The sequence below is a fragment of the Trachurus japonicus genome, chromosome 21 (assembly GCF_045865225.1).
Source record: "Trachurus japonicus isolate A0001 chromosome 21, Traja_1.0".
Lineage (NCBI taxonomy): Eukaryota > Metazoa > Chordata > Actinopteri > Carangiformes > Carangidae > Trachurus > Trachurus japonicus.
The window spans coordinates 30,355,621-30,369,918 of record NC_140927.1 but is presented as its reverse complement, the minus strand read 5'-3'; positions in this window follow the sequence as shown (position 1 = coordinate 30,369,918).

Sequence of the window (14,298 nt, the reverse complement as noted above, 5' to 3'; positions counted from 1 at the left end):
CGTGCGTGATTGTCAGGATCCGCATTTCGATTAAACTCGCCTTTCTTCTTTTGTACAAGTTGTTGGACGACTGCATTTTCATTTAATTTACTTATTTCCCTGTCCTAAGTCATGTTTATGGATACACAGTTGAACATATTGTCATTTTACCCTCGGCATTTTCCCCTCACTTTGCTGAAACACGTTTTGTTCATTAAAAATATGTGGTGTTTATTACCTACATGTTGTTCATTCAAATCGGTTGTTGTTCATTGCAGAACAATAGGGCATTAATTCGGTGATTTATATACAGATATTGATCGCGCAGTGTGAACAATCACTACGCACGGTGGCGTGAGGGACATTTGAAACAGCTGCAGCGACTACTGACACTTCAACCTGTTTTGCCTCTAAACTTCAAAACTATGACATTTCATAGTTTAGGACCTGTTTATGTACGAATTCATCTGTTGTTAGGTCGTATTATTATTGCATGAAACACACAATACAACTTTTGATCACAAAAAAACTACCGCATGTAAGATTTTACTTTCCGTAGTAAAAAACAGGTTCGCGCTAATAACTTTTGAATGGCGTGACGTAATTTCACAAGCTTTCCCAGGATTGGTCGGTGTTGAGTGCTGAACATAGTGACAAAATCTGACGGCTCAAGCTTGTGTGGTTTTCGAGGAAATCGCTCTGTATCAATCGTCCCGTGTATCAATCGACCCGGCGCTCCCCTATTTGCGCCAGTGCGATTACTGACGCCGGCCGGGATATCCAGTATCCATTTGCAACCGTTATATGGACATGCACTGCTACGCCGAGACCCCCTGTAACTCAGAGAAACCACGGAGGACTCTGAAACTTCTCCCAGCCCTTAGTCCACATGAGGGTGAGGAGATAATGAGTGCAATTTGAATTTTGGGTGAACTATCCTTTTAACCAGCAGCAGGTTGTAGGCTAATCTTCCCCTGTCTATGCGTTTTTTTTTTTAGCCAAGTGTTTCAAACCGTTTTCCTGACTTTAAAAAAGTCAAACGGCAGGAAATCTGGATGGATGATTCGTTAACAGAGGTTTCATCCAGGTGCTTTTACCTGCGCGGGAATTTTAGCGGGAACCGAGGTTTCAAAATGGCGGCGCCGGACGGTCATGTCAGAGAAGATGAAGCAGCCAAATGGAGACGACAGCCGTTAAAAGCCGTTAAAAGAAGACAACGGAGAGGAGGAGACGAGGCAAGAGAATAATTATCCAGGTTAGTTAGAAGAAATCTGGTCGTTTTTAACATCATAGTTCAACCTGACTTGTAGCCTCAGTAATGTTTACACAGTGAATTCAGAAAGATTAGTAGGCTACAACAAAAACACTTTTTCTTTTTAACGTGGTGGTATTCACTTTGTGTTTTGGGTTGAGCACAGATGGTGTCAACTGTTTTACTGTGTGAGGAGGAGACGCCATTGACACTCAACTTGTTGTATTGCTAAGCTAACTTTCTGTGTGAGTGAACAGCAGCTAACATTAGCCTAGTTTGTTTACAACTGTCACACCATGTTTTATTTATAAAGAGTTGAGATACAAATAGTATGCAGAGAACAGTATGGAGAACACAGAAAAAAACACATGCCAGGGGTAATGTACATTATACAAAATGTATGTCCTTTTTGTGTAATGTAGCTACATAACATGAAGTGTAAAGTTGAGGTTTTTCAGTTCCATTTCTAAGCACACCAGTGGGTTTTCTTAGTAAATTTACTTTTGTGAATATGAAATATTGCCAGAAATAAAACATATTTATTATAAAAATAATTTTGGAAACCAAAAACAATATTTTTTCTTTTACTTCTTCTACAGCTGCACACTGTCTTGTTATCTAGCACTTTTGCAATAATGTGGCCGCAGGTCAAATTTAATTAAAGATCCTATTTTGTGTCACCCTCTGGGATGCTTATTAAGTAGTTTTATCAACTGTGGGCCAGCTTTTGCAGCGTGGGGGCAGAAAAGTTTTGCTATACAGTAATACTAAACTAAAATTTTCTGGTAGTTTAATCTGTCTCCTGCAGATCTGAATGTGTCATATATATATTTAATTTCCTATCTACCTACATTATGTGGTGAATTTACTTTGGTATAAATTGAAAAATGGTTTGTTGTTTTAGGCCAACTTTTTATAATCACAAAAAGAAAGACAATAATGCATATTTTCTAATACATTTATTTTTACTTTTTACTTTTAAGTCAGAGTTTGAACAGTTTATCTCAACTCTCTCCTGTCTACAAAACAAAAAAGCTCATAAAACTTCCAACATATGTGCTGCGTTTAATTAGCCTGGCTCTCGCCAGACCATTGTAGTTCCGCAAAGCTCCACCAGAGGCGCTACGCTCAGCTTCACACAAGGGTCTGGACTCGAGGCCAATGCAAACTTCTTCCCCCGGAGCAAAAAATAATGAACCAATCAGGATCGCCGGGCGGGACTTTCTGAGGTGTGACGTAGCGCTGAAGCGACTGTTTGAGTCAAACAACAATGGCAGCTCGCAGTGAGTGGCTGAAGTAGCACGTCATTCAAGATAACGGACAAGTGGTTTATCCAATCACATACAAGATTTTTTTTACAAGGCCCCGCCTTCTGAAATGAATCGCCTATGGAGCAGTCCCAGACCCTTGTGTGGAGCTCAGCGTAGCTTTGCGGAACTACAAGGGTCTGGCGAGAGCCAGGCTAGCGTTTAATGTCTTTAATTGATATGTAATGTTGCGTTTTGTTTGGCTATTTATTTCTATCTTAGCTGCATCGTATACAGGTTTCTCTAGTTCATCTCTTATTTTACTTTGATTGTAACTCTATAATGTATTGCTGTGTTTGATATAAATAAAGGAAACAAACAAAAAAACAATAGACTAACTTTCTGTTCTCAGGATAAAGTCAGAATAAACTAGTCCCTGGTTTAGTCGTTTTAAATAGAGATATACTTTTATTTTGAAATAAAAGCAAAATTAGTGGAGATTTAAAAGCACAATAAGCAGCACAGTTATTATCTGCCCAGCATGCATTTGAGTGTTGTCTGAGGTTCATACTGTGCACGGTGTTGCTTCTTCTCTCTGCCACAAGAGGGAGCCACACATCAAGCTATTTACTTTCATGGGTTCAGGTTCAAAATCGCCTCTTTATTGTAGGTTTGACCATGTAGAAATCATTTATTCCCATCAGGATCTGTGATGTTTAATCCTAATCTGGTTCACATTGTGCTGCACCAGTGAATAACATCATTCATTATTTATTCATTTTCTACAGGCCTCACTGAGAATCATCCAGTCCCAGAGGCCTGGAGACAAAAAAAAGAGTTATTTAGTTATTTTAATCACACGTTCGATAAAATGTATCAGTCGATTGATCTATCTTTGAAAAATACTTGTTTAATTAATAAGACCAACAGCCTAAACCCTAAAATATATTCAATTTACCGCCATGTAGAAAAAAAAAAGCTTAAATAATTAAAGGATTGTCAGAGTAGCTGCTAATTAATTCTGCTTTTAATCACTAATGTTTTACTGCAGTAATAATAATAAATAGAGCTCTAGATGATAAAATGGTTGTGTTGTGTTTTACAGATATTTTATACAACATCTGAGGATGAAGATTCACACTGGACTGGACACGGACACGATGAAGATCTGACTGTTGATGGAGGTAAGTCATCATCACTGCTGCAAAGTAACTAAGTACATTTACTCAAAGAGGGAAATATCCTACAGTATTTTCTGCTCCACCACATGGCTTTAGTTACTATTTTTTAGGATTTTGATTATTATTATTATGAGGTCTTACCAAAAAGCACATGTAATGTTTTATTAAGATAGAAGTTTATTCACCTCTGGGCAGAAATACTAATGCGTACACAGATTTCATTGACCATTTTATCAGTTGTTTTAATTTATTGATGTTTTACTTATTGTTTAAGTTGATGACACTGATCTCCAAGCGCTGGACGTGTGAAACACAACTGCATACGTTTAGTTTTTAGTTTAGTGAGTTTATTTCAGTCTTCATCATCAACGTCTTTCGGTAGAATCAAGTACACACATCAATAAACAACATTATACACACATATAAATAAACGACAAACAATAATTTATTTCTTTTCTTTTCCCCCGTAAAGCATAAATACAAAACAAAACAAATGTACCTCGACTGAAAAGGTGTAGGCTGAAGCTTCGTCTTATTTTGCCTGCCCTCTTTAAGAATAACAAATAAAATCTAATCTAACCTAAAACAATAATAACATTATAATCAATAATACAATTAACAATTATAATCCAGTGATATAATATGTAAATGGGTCGTTCTGCACAGTGAGTATTTCTCCTTTTCCGTACTTGAGAGATTGAGTATCTTTTCATGTTAAACTTGGTTTGTAACGCGTGATGTGTTCACATGACGTATCTGTCAGTAGTTGTGATGTATTGTCTGTGATCGGAGCTGAGCAGCAGCAGCACAGTGTCATCGTCGCTGTATCTGCCCCTCACCCCCCCCCATTCCACCCCCCTCTACCCCCCCCACTCCCCCAGGAGGTGTTGGGCAGCAGATGGGAGGTGATGGAAGTGTGTGGTAGTGTAGGCGGCGACATGACAGGCTGTCAGGCCCTAATGCAGCCCAACATCTGGAGGTTGTTGGTCATGTCACTTCATGCCTGGCGGCGGGGGCCTGTAGCCCGGGGCCAGGGGGCCGCCCTGAGGGACGAGCACCCGGGGCCGGAGCCGGGGACGGGGCTGGAACGGGGGAGAGAGAAAGACCGCCAGCAGCAGTAATGATGGTGCACGTACGGCAGGACTCACTTTACACAGAGAGCACAGGGTTCTTATGGATCCTTAAAAAGTCTTAAAAGGCATTGAATTCATTAATCTATAAACAAGGCCTTAATTGGCATTAAAATGTCTTAAATCAATTTTTCAAAAGTCTTAAAAATGTTAAAGCAGAAGTAAGCGATATTTTTGTGTTAATATAAGTCTTAAATAGTTATATCTTCCGACAGCAATCACTTACATAGAGTGTTTGGACCAAAACACGGGTCTGTCAGTCACTCTGCTCTGCTCTGAGCCGAGGAGAAAACTTTTCTCGTATCCTACAGTTTTTATCTAATGAGGAGAGAGAACGGCATGAAGGGCTGTGTGTGCAGCCAAGGGATGCGCGTGAATGTGGTGACGTAGGGACGAGGACCAATAGATCCATGACAAGGGCGGGGGCTGCTAACTCCATCGGCTGACAAAAAGTTATGGTGCGTTCAAGGCAGCCCGTAACTCGTGTTTTTCCGACCTGTGAAGTGGTACCAGAAGTTACGAGTGGCCGTTATAGTGACTTTCACAGGTAAAACAGGTCGGAAAAACACGAGTGGGTTGCCTGGAACGCTACAAAGTCGTAAGTCGTGACTTGAAGCTGTAATTTACGGTTTCAAAAGCCTGCCTCGAACGCAGCATTAGCCAAAACGACCGGATCGCTTACTTCTGCTTTAATCTAAAAACAAGGCCTTAATTGGCATTAAAATGTCTTAAATCAATTTTTCAAAAGTCTTAAAAATGTTAACACATGGTAAGTGGTATTTTATGATTGTAATTAGTCTCAAATCTCAAAATAATTGGTAACATTTCGACATAGAGAAGTTTTAGTGGCGGCCGTCAACGCTAAATTTCTCACCGCCACCAGCTCCCGAGTCAGTGTTTTGGTTTTTTTTTCGGACTTTTTATACATTTATTTTGAAAGGACAGCTGGAAAGAGACACAATCCAATGTTCATGTAGCAGTCAAATTGTCCCTATAACCCTATGTAATTGATGTGGTGTTCTTTTTTCTTTTTTCTGCATTTGTGTTTATTATGAAGTCGGTCTTAAATTTCATTTCAAGTGGCTTTAAAAAAGTCTTAAAAAGTCTTAAATTTAACTTGGCTTAAGCTGTAGGAACCCTGGAGCAGCTTGTTGTGTTTTTGGGGGCTAATAGAGGCTGAGTGGAAAAGTGTTAAAGTAGGTCGTCATCCTCACCTACATGCTCTCTTATTATACATCGCTGTGGAAACTTTAGGAAATTCTTTATCATCTGTGTCAGACAGTGGTTCTCAATAGAGCCAGCGCAACAATAAACTAGAAAAAGAAAGCATTTACTGCAGAAAATGCGTGTGAATGCTGAAAGCAGCTGAACGCTATTACTGAATGAGCTGAAGAAACTGTTGAAACAATGTTGAATTTTCTGAACATCTTTCTGAAGCAATAATGAAAAGGCTAATGCTATAGCCATATTAAAGTACTTAAAGCAGTAGAAAATGTTAAGATTATGTTGAAAATCCTACATGTTTAACTGCAACAATAAACTAGAAAAAGAAAGCATTTCCTGCAGAAAATGCGTGTGAATGCTGAAAGCAGCTGAACGCTATTACTGAATGAGCTGAAGAAACTGTTGAAACAATGTTGAATTTTCTGAACATCTTTCTGAAGCAATAATGAAAAGGCTGATGCTATAGCCATATTAAAGTACTTAAAGCAGTAGAAAATGTTAAGACACTGTTGAAAATCCTACATGTTTAACTGTATCGGTTGAAGAGTTGACAAATTGATGAAGCAATATTGACATAGTTCAAGCAGCAAGGTCTGAGATCAGATTCAAAGTAAAACTTGTAAACAGGAGGTTAAATGACATGCACGTACGGCAGGAGTCACTCTGCACAGAGAGCAGCTTGTTGTGTTTTTGGGGCTAATAGAGGCTGAGTGGAAAAGTGTTGAAAGTAGCTCGACTCGTCATCAGTGTGAGCTCCTCACCTGCATCCTCACGCATTTATACATCGCTGTGGAAACTTTAAGAAATCCTCTATCCTCTATTTATGTCAGTGGTTCTCAATAGAGCAGCCGCAACAATAAATCAATTTTTAAATGAATCATCAACTATTTTGATAATCTAATAATCGGTTTAAAGTAGTTTCTTAGGGGAAAAAAAAGTCAAAATTATCTGATTTCAGCTTCTTAAATGTGAATATTTCTGGTTTCTTTGTTCCTTTATGACAATGAACTGAGTCTCTCTTTGGTTAGTGGACAAAACAAGACATTTGAGGACGTTGTCGTCTGGTGGTTTGAGAAACACTGATTGATATTTTTCAACCTTTTTTAACATTTTATTGACCAAACAACTAATCGATTAATTGTTTAAATAGTCGACACATTAATCAATAATGAAAATAATCATTAGTTGCACCCCTACAGTAGTTCTCAACCTTTTCGGGGCATTGGGGGTCCAGTGCATATTTTTTTTTAGCAACCATGAAGCGTCGCCTCTTTATTCACATGTTTTCTTCTTGATGTTGCATCTCATCATGTCGATTTACACCTGATGCTTTTGTCACGTAATGCTCAAGTTGTTTTGACATTTTTATGTGTGATTATGTGATTATTGTACTGTGCAGGCTACGCAGCTTTTCTGATCTTATACTCCCTCGAACTGATAGAAGCAGGTTTGTGTAGCGCCACATTGTGTAATAATAACGCCAGATTTTGTAATAATGGAATACATTTTCACCTCATGATGTAATAATAACGCTGCATTTTGTGATAATCTGCACCATCATTACATTTTGTCATAAAATTCTTAAACACAATATGTAATAAACTTTGTAATAAGTTGTTACACGTTGCATCAGTTATTATTACAAAATGCAGGTGTTGCCCTTTTTTTTTAATGAAGAAAATGTAATAATTTGGTGCATTATGTAACAACTTATTACAAAATGCAGCAACGTTTATGACAAAATGTGTTGTTATTACATAATGAGGTGAAAATGTATTATATTATTACATAATGTCTGCAGCAGCTTCATGTCTAGGCCCCGAAATGCCATGTGTGGTGATATTACTCTAGTGTGCGGACTCTATTTTTCTATTTTTGATTCACTCTTCACCTCTTTTTTCTTGTGATTGTCTCACAGAGCTGCAACACACACACACACACACACACACACACACACACACAGGTAAAATGAAGTTAGTTTGGAAAATCCAGACACGGCTCTGCAGCGTGGGCTTTGGCAGACTTCCTGCTCCATCTTTGTCACAGTAAACAGCTGCGACAAACCACAAATAGACCATCACAAGATGTCCTCGCTGAGCCGAGCTGAGCCGTGTCGAGCTGAGTCGGTGGCGTGGACGCGGCTGCATCAGCGGCACAGCGGGATAATACAGGGCCTGTTAAAAACCGTAAGCGCCGCCGAGGCACTGTGCTATTAGCGCTTCACGCTCGCCTCCAGCATCCAAGAAACAAGTGCCTCTTGTATTTTAATGACAGCCCTCACCCAGCGGTAATTTCACCGTGATTAAAGCAGGAGGGGAAAAAAAAAAAAATCATCTCTTAAAAGTCTCTAAATTGCATCTTATTTATCCACCTTTTAACTAACTACAAAAGGCAGGCAGACAATGGCGCTGCGTGTTTCTACCTCTCCTAGTGAACAATTACACCTCAAACATTATCTGCTCCGTCGTTATATGGGTATTAAATATGGCACTCAGGAGATGACACAGAGCGAGGCTTTGATGGAAAAGTTTACATGAGAGAAATTACTAAAAACTTTTATTTTATTCATTCATTATTGACCTGCTCGATGCACACGCACAAGTCTTTGGTTTTTAGTTTTTCTGTCTCTGCCTGGAATGTTTTTAATGTTTTATCTGAATCACATGCAGTGTCAGGTCTTTATTGACTGATTCATTAATCCAGGTGTTTTCATCTCTCAGCGTGGCAGCGTCTATACTTTAATCCAGATGTTCATGGTTATTTAGAGGATGAATCCACTACATGTCACCTGGATCAAGTCTCTTATCTCATTCTGTAATGACTAAATATGGATTTCCTGCAGCTGATAATGAATCCTAATGTCCTCCAATCTTCTCCTTGAGGTTTGTAGTTTTGACCGTCTGGTGGATAACCTTATATACGTATATCATATATGTTTTCCAAAGTGTATATTTGTGTAGTCTTATCTGTCATAAACAAGAGATTAGGGGTTACGGGGCGCGTTCCTCTTCAAATGGCTCAAATAGTAAAATGAAACTTGGTTGAGATGCTCAACTTGATTGAAACTGTGATGTTCCCATCGGCGTCAGCTGCCGTTTAAGTTTTCTGCACTTGCATTTAGTTTATTTATTGATTCGTAAATCATCAGAAAATTCATATGCAAATATTTTAACAGTTATTTAATCATTCAGGTCATTTTATTGAAGATAAAATATTAAATATTTTCTTATTTTCTTTCTCCCACGTGTCAGTAATACTGTATTGTTGGACACCGAGAATCGAGAACCGGATGGAAGCGGTTTTAACGTTTCGATTCCATCAGAACCGTTCATAAGTTTTAATTTCAGCTCCCTAAACGATTCTTAAACAATTTTCATTCGCGCCGACCGCCAAGAAGTTAATATTTGCCTGCACAGACTGCGTACGAACCGCGGCGTTAAATCGGCCGACGCATAGTATTGATTTTCTGTTTTTTTCCCCCTATGTGTGTAAATTCTTATTTCCTTGCAGAACGGCGGGTGGAATAATTGTGCAGCAGAATAAAAGAAGCTTGAGTCAAAACCTGAGCATCCGCGAGAGGAAGGATTGTTGTTGGTGCAGAGAAGACAGAGCTGAGGTGATTCACAGTTAATGAATGATGAATGAAAAGACTTGGGCTCAAAGTGAAACAGTGAAAGTGTTAAAGTGTAGCCTACCAAAATATTTTCTTATTGTGAAGTCATTTAAATGAATGTAATATTTATCTGATATAATGTAGGCTATAACTTCATACATGTAAGACCCCTATACTTCACCCCATCGTCTGCCAGCGCCACAAACAGAATCTAATGCTGCAGGTGCTCCCTCTTTTGGACCATGCAAACTTTTTTGATCCCCCGTTCTTAAAAGAATCGAGAATCGATAGAAACCGTAATCATTTAATTTCAAGCGATGCCCAACTCTAGTCAGTAGATTGAATCCCTTTCTGTTCAGGCCTGTTTAGTTGGTTGAGATAACCACTTACTGTAGCCTACGTACATCTAAGACATGGCAGCGTCGTTGGAGATGTTTTTATAAATTGATTATAGAGTAATTGATCAATGCAGACTAAGGCTGTGTTCGAAATCATCCACTCACTCACTCACTCCCTATCCACTACATCATGTATATGATATAGTGGACTACATCATGTACATGATGTAGGGAATGACGGGAGGAGAATTCGGACACTAGACGGTAATTTTCTGGACGTGGTTGCGTCAGCTGATGCGCCAGGTGTTGCTGTGACGGAAGCAGACGCGCCGAGAATCATGTAAACAAACCATGGATGTATGAAACAAACCGGACACATAAAAAATAAAATAAGAAAAACCGGACACTTGCGGGAACATTTTAGGATGTGATTCTGTGTGGTTGTGTTACTCGGACAATAAACTGTTGAAATATCGGAAGTTTGGTTTGGTCAACTACTGTTGTGTGTCCCGACCGAGAGCCAGCTCTGTGGCTATTAGCTTAGCTCGTCAGATCGTATTTACTACATATTCTACTACAGTTTCTTAATTAGATTGATTTAATGCTGCCTGTTAATGTTCGGATGCTGCTGCCCAACTCCTGCTCCTCGGGCGAGGCAAACGGAGCGAAGGCAAATATGTCTGAGGAGTTTTTTTTGGTAAATTGCCTAAATAAATCGTAGCTAACATGCTAATTAGCTTCCTCTTCTTCTCTGGCAAAACACGACCGCATTGCATTGTGGGATACGGGAGAAGAAAGTAGTGTACATCGCTTGTTCACTCAATTTCGCGGTGCATTGTGGGTGTTTTGTCATCCACTACATAGTGGATGAAATTAATCGCGGAGAATTCGAACAACACTACAAAATGGCGAACACACTATATAGTTAGAGCACTACATCCATGATAGGGGGAGATTTCGAACACAGCCTATAATATAACAGAGCTGCTGCTGCTGCTCTCAGTGAAGAGTGAACTTCCTCTGCTGGGTTCAGCTCTTCTTCGCTGCAAAACCGTCCAAACCACAGAGTAACTTAGTTAAACAGAGAGAAGCTGTCAATCCAACTCTCTTCTTCTCACTGTTAAAGTCACTGAATCCCTCCCCCAAAATAAAATCAAGGTCTCCATCAAGGCGTCTGTATTAAATCACTCTCCATTGTGTGCAGGGGTTCAACAACACATGGATAATTACACTCCTCAACCTGGACAACCACCACCACCACCGCCGCTGCTGCTGCTGCTGCTGCTACCTGAGCAATCACACGCCATCTTCAGAACGAAGACATTGTATTATAATCACAGCCATTCATTCACAAAAGTTAAAGCTATAAAGTTTGAGTTTCACCTCCGCCCGCCGCCGCGGCCGTCGTCGTGGCTGCGACTCATTTATTTTCTCACTTGATTGCTCACTCATAGACTCATCAATCAGAGTCGGAGTTGGGGAGTCGCTCTCCGAGTCGCTCCGTCACTCACTCTCTCACTCAAATGATTGAAACACTTACATATTGAATTGTTAGTTACACACACACACACACACACAGACACACTCCAACTCTCCAACACACACACACACACACACACACGCGGCGGCTAATGTTGCTAATGTTAATAGCCTGTAGCTGCTTTAATTGGTTCCTAAACGCTGTAAGCAGAGTTCCCACTGCGTGTTTAATGAACAGGTAGCGCGCCATGATTACAGCAATCTCAACCCACCACCCCGCTGCTACAGACTCCTCTCACACACACATTAACACACACTAACACACACACACACACACACACACACACACACACACTAACACAGACACACACACACTAACACACACACACACATATACACAGCGTCCCCAGCCGTGTATATACGCAAATGGACAAAGGCAATTTTGAGAGGCTCTTGCGGCACCGCGGGATGCTGGGTAAATTAGAGAGCGAGGACGATAGAGAGAAGAGAAGAGAGAGGAGAAGAGAGGGGGAGACAACAAAAGAAAATGAGGGGGAGATGAGGAGCGCGTAAAGTGATTACTGGTTTATGAAGGAGGAGGAGGAGAAGAGGAGGAGGAGGAAGAGGAGAGGTGGAATCATTTCATAGCACAGGGATGAGTGTGAACAGTAGGCGACCTCGTGTGTGTGTGTTGTTGCGATTGTGTGTGATATCCATAGATCCTCCTCCTCCTCTTCCTCCTCCTCCTCCTCTTCTTCCTCCTTTTTTTCACTGAGATTCATCACATCGTTGTAACTTCAGTCACTTCACAAACTTCTCTCACACTTCATTCCAATACTTTCCTTTCCTTTCCTTTCCTCTCCTCTCCTTTCTCTGTTTCCTTTCCTTTTCCTGCTTCCTTCCCCTTCTGCCTTTTCCTTTCCTTTCCTTTCCTTTCCTTTCCTTTCCTTTCCTTTCCTCTCCTTTCTCTGTTTCCTTTCCTTTTCCTGCTTCCTTTCCTTTCCTTTCCTTTCCTTTCTCTGTTTCCTTTCCTTTTCCTGCTTCCTTCTGCCTTTTCCTTTCATTTCCTTTCATTTCCTTTCCTTTCCTTTCCTTTCCTTTCCTTTCCTCTTTTTTCTCTGTTTCCTTTCCTTTTCCTGCTTCCTTCCCCTTCTGCATTTTCCTTTCCTTTCCTTTCCTTTCCTTTCCTTTTCCTGCTTCCTTCCCCTTCTGCCTTTTCCTTTCCTTTCCTTTCCTTTCCTTTCCTTTCCTTTCCTTTCCTTTCCTTTCCTCTCCTTTCTCTCTTTCCTTTCCTTTTCCTGCTTCCTTCCCCTTCTGCCTTTTCCTTTCCTTTCCTTTCTCTCTTTCCTTTCCTTTTCTTGCTTCCTTCCCCTTCTGCCTTTTCCTTTCCTTTCCTTTCCTTTCCTCTTCTTTCTCTGTTTCCTTTCCTTTTTCCCCTCTCCTCCTCTTTCCTCCTTTCTTTTCTTTTCTTTCCTTCTATTTCCTTTCCCTTTCCCTCTTTCCTTTCCCTTTCTTTTTCCCTTTCCTTTCCGTGTCCTTTCCTTTTCTTTCCCTGTTTCCTTTCCTTCTTCCTCTCCTCCTCCTCCTCTCCTCTCTTTCTCTCCTCCTCCTCTCCTTCTTCTCCCCCCTCCTCTGTCCTTCTTCCTCTCCTCCTCTTTCCTCTCCTCTCACCTCCCCTTCTTCCTCTCCTCTCTTTCTCTCCTCCTCCTCTCCTTCTTCTTCCTCCTCCTCCTCCCTCCTTCTTCCTCTCCCCTCATCTCTCCTTCTTTCTCTCCTCTCTTTCTCTCCTCCTCCTCTCCTTCTTCTTCCTCTCTCCTCTCCCTTGCTGGGATGCTGGGTAAATTAGAGAGCGAGGACGATAGAGAGAAGAGAGGAGAGGAGAAGAGAGGGGGAGACAACAAAAGAAAATGAGGGGGAGATGAGGAGCGCGTAAAGTGATTACTGGTTTATGAAGAAGGAGGAGAAGAGGAGGAGGAGGAAGAGGAGAGGTGGAATCATTTCATAGCACAGGGACGAGTGTGAACAGTAGGCGACCTCGTGTGTGTGTGTGTGTGTGTGTGTTGTTGCGATTGTGTGTGATATCCATAGATCCTCCTCTTCCTCCTCCTCCTCTTCTTTGTTGTAACTTCAGTCACTTCACAAACTTCTCTCACACTTCATTCCAATACTTTCCTTTCCTTTCCTTTCTCTGTTTCCTTTCCTTTTCCTGCTTCCTTCCCCTTCTGCCTTTTCCTTTCCTCCCCTTCTGCCTTTTCCTTTCCTTTCCTTTCCTCTTCTTTCTCTGTTTCCTTTCCTTTTTCCCCTCTCCTCCTCTTTCCTCCTTTCTTTTCTTTTCTTTTCTTTCCTTCTATTTCCTTTCCCTTCCCCTCTTTCCTTTCCCTTTCTTTTTCCCTTTCCTTTCCGTGTCCTTTCCTTTTCTTTCCCTGTTTCCTTTCCTTCTTCCTCCCCTCTCCCCTCCCCTCCCTTCCTCTCCTCTCCTCTCCTCTCCTCTCCTCTCCTCTCCTCTCCTCTCCTCTCCTCTCCTCTCCTCTCCCCTCCTCCTCTCCTCTCCTCTCTCCTTCTTCCTCCCCTCATCTCTCCTACTTCCTCTCCTCTCCTCCTTCTTCCCCCTTCCTCTCTCCCTCTTCCTTTCCTCATCCTCTCCTCTCCTTCTCCCTCTCCCCTCCTATCTCCTTCCTCTCCCCTCATCTCTCCTTCTTCCTCTCCTCTCCTCCCCTCTCTTCCTCTCCTCTCCTATCTCCTTTCTCTCCTCTCCTCTCTCCTTCTTCTCCCCTCTCCCCTCCCCTCTCTCCTCTCCTCTCCTCTCCTCTCCTCTCCTCTCCTCTCCTCTCCTCTCTCTCCTCTCCTCTCCTCTC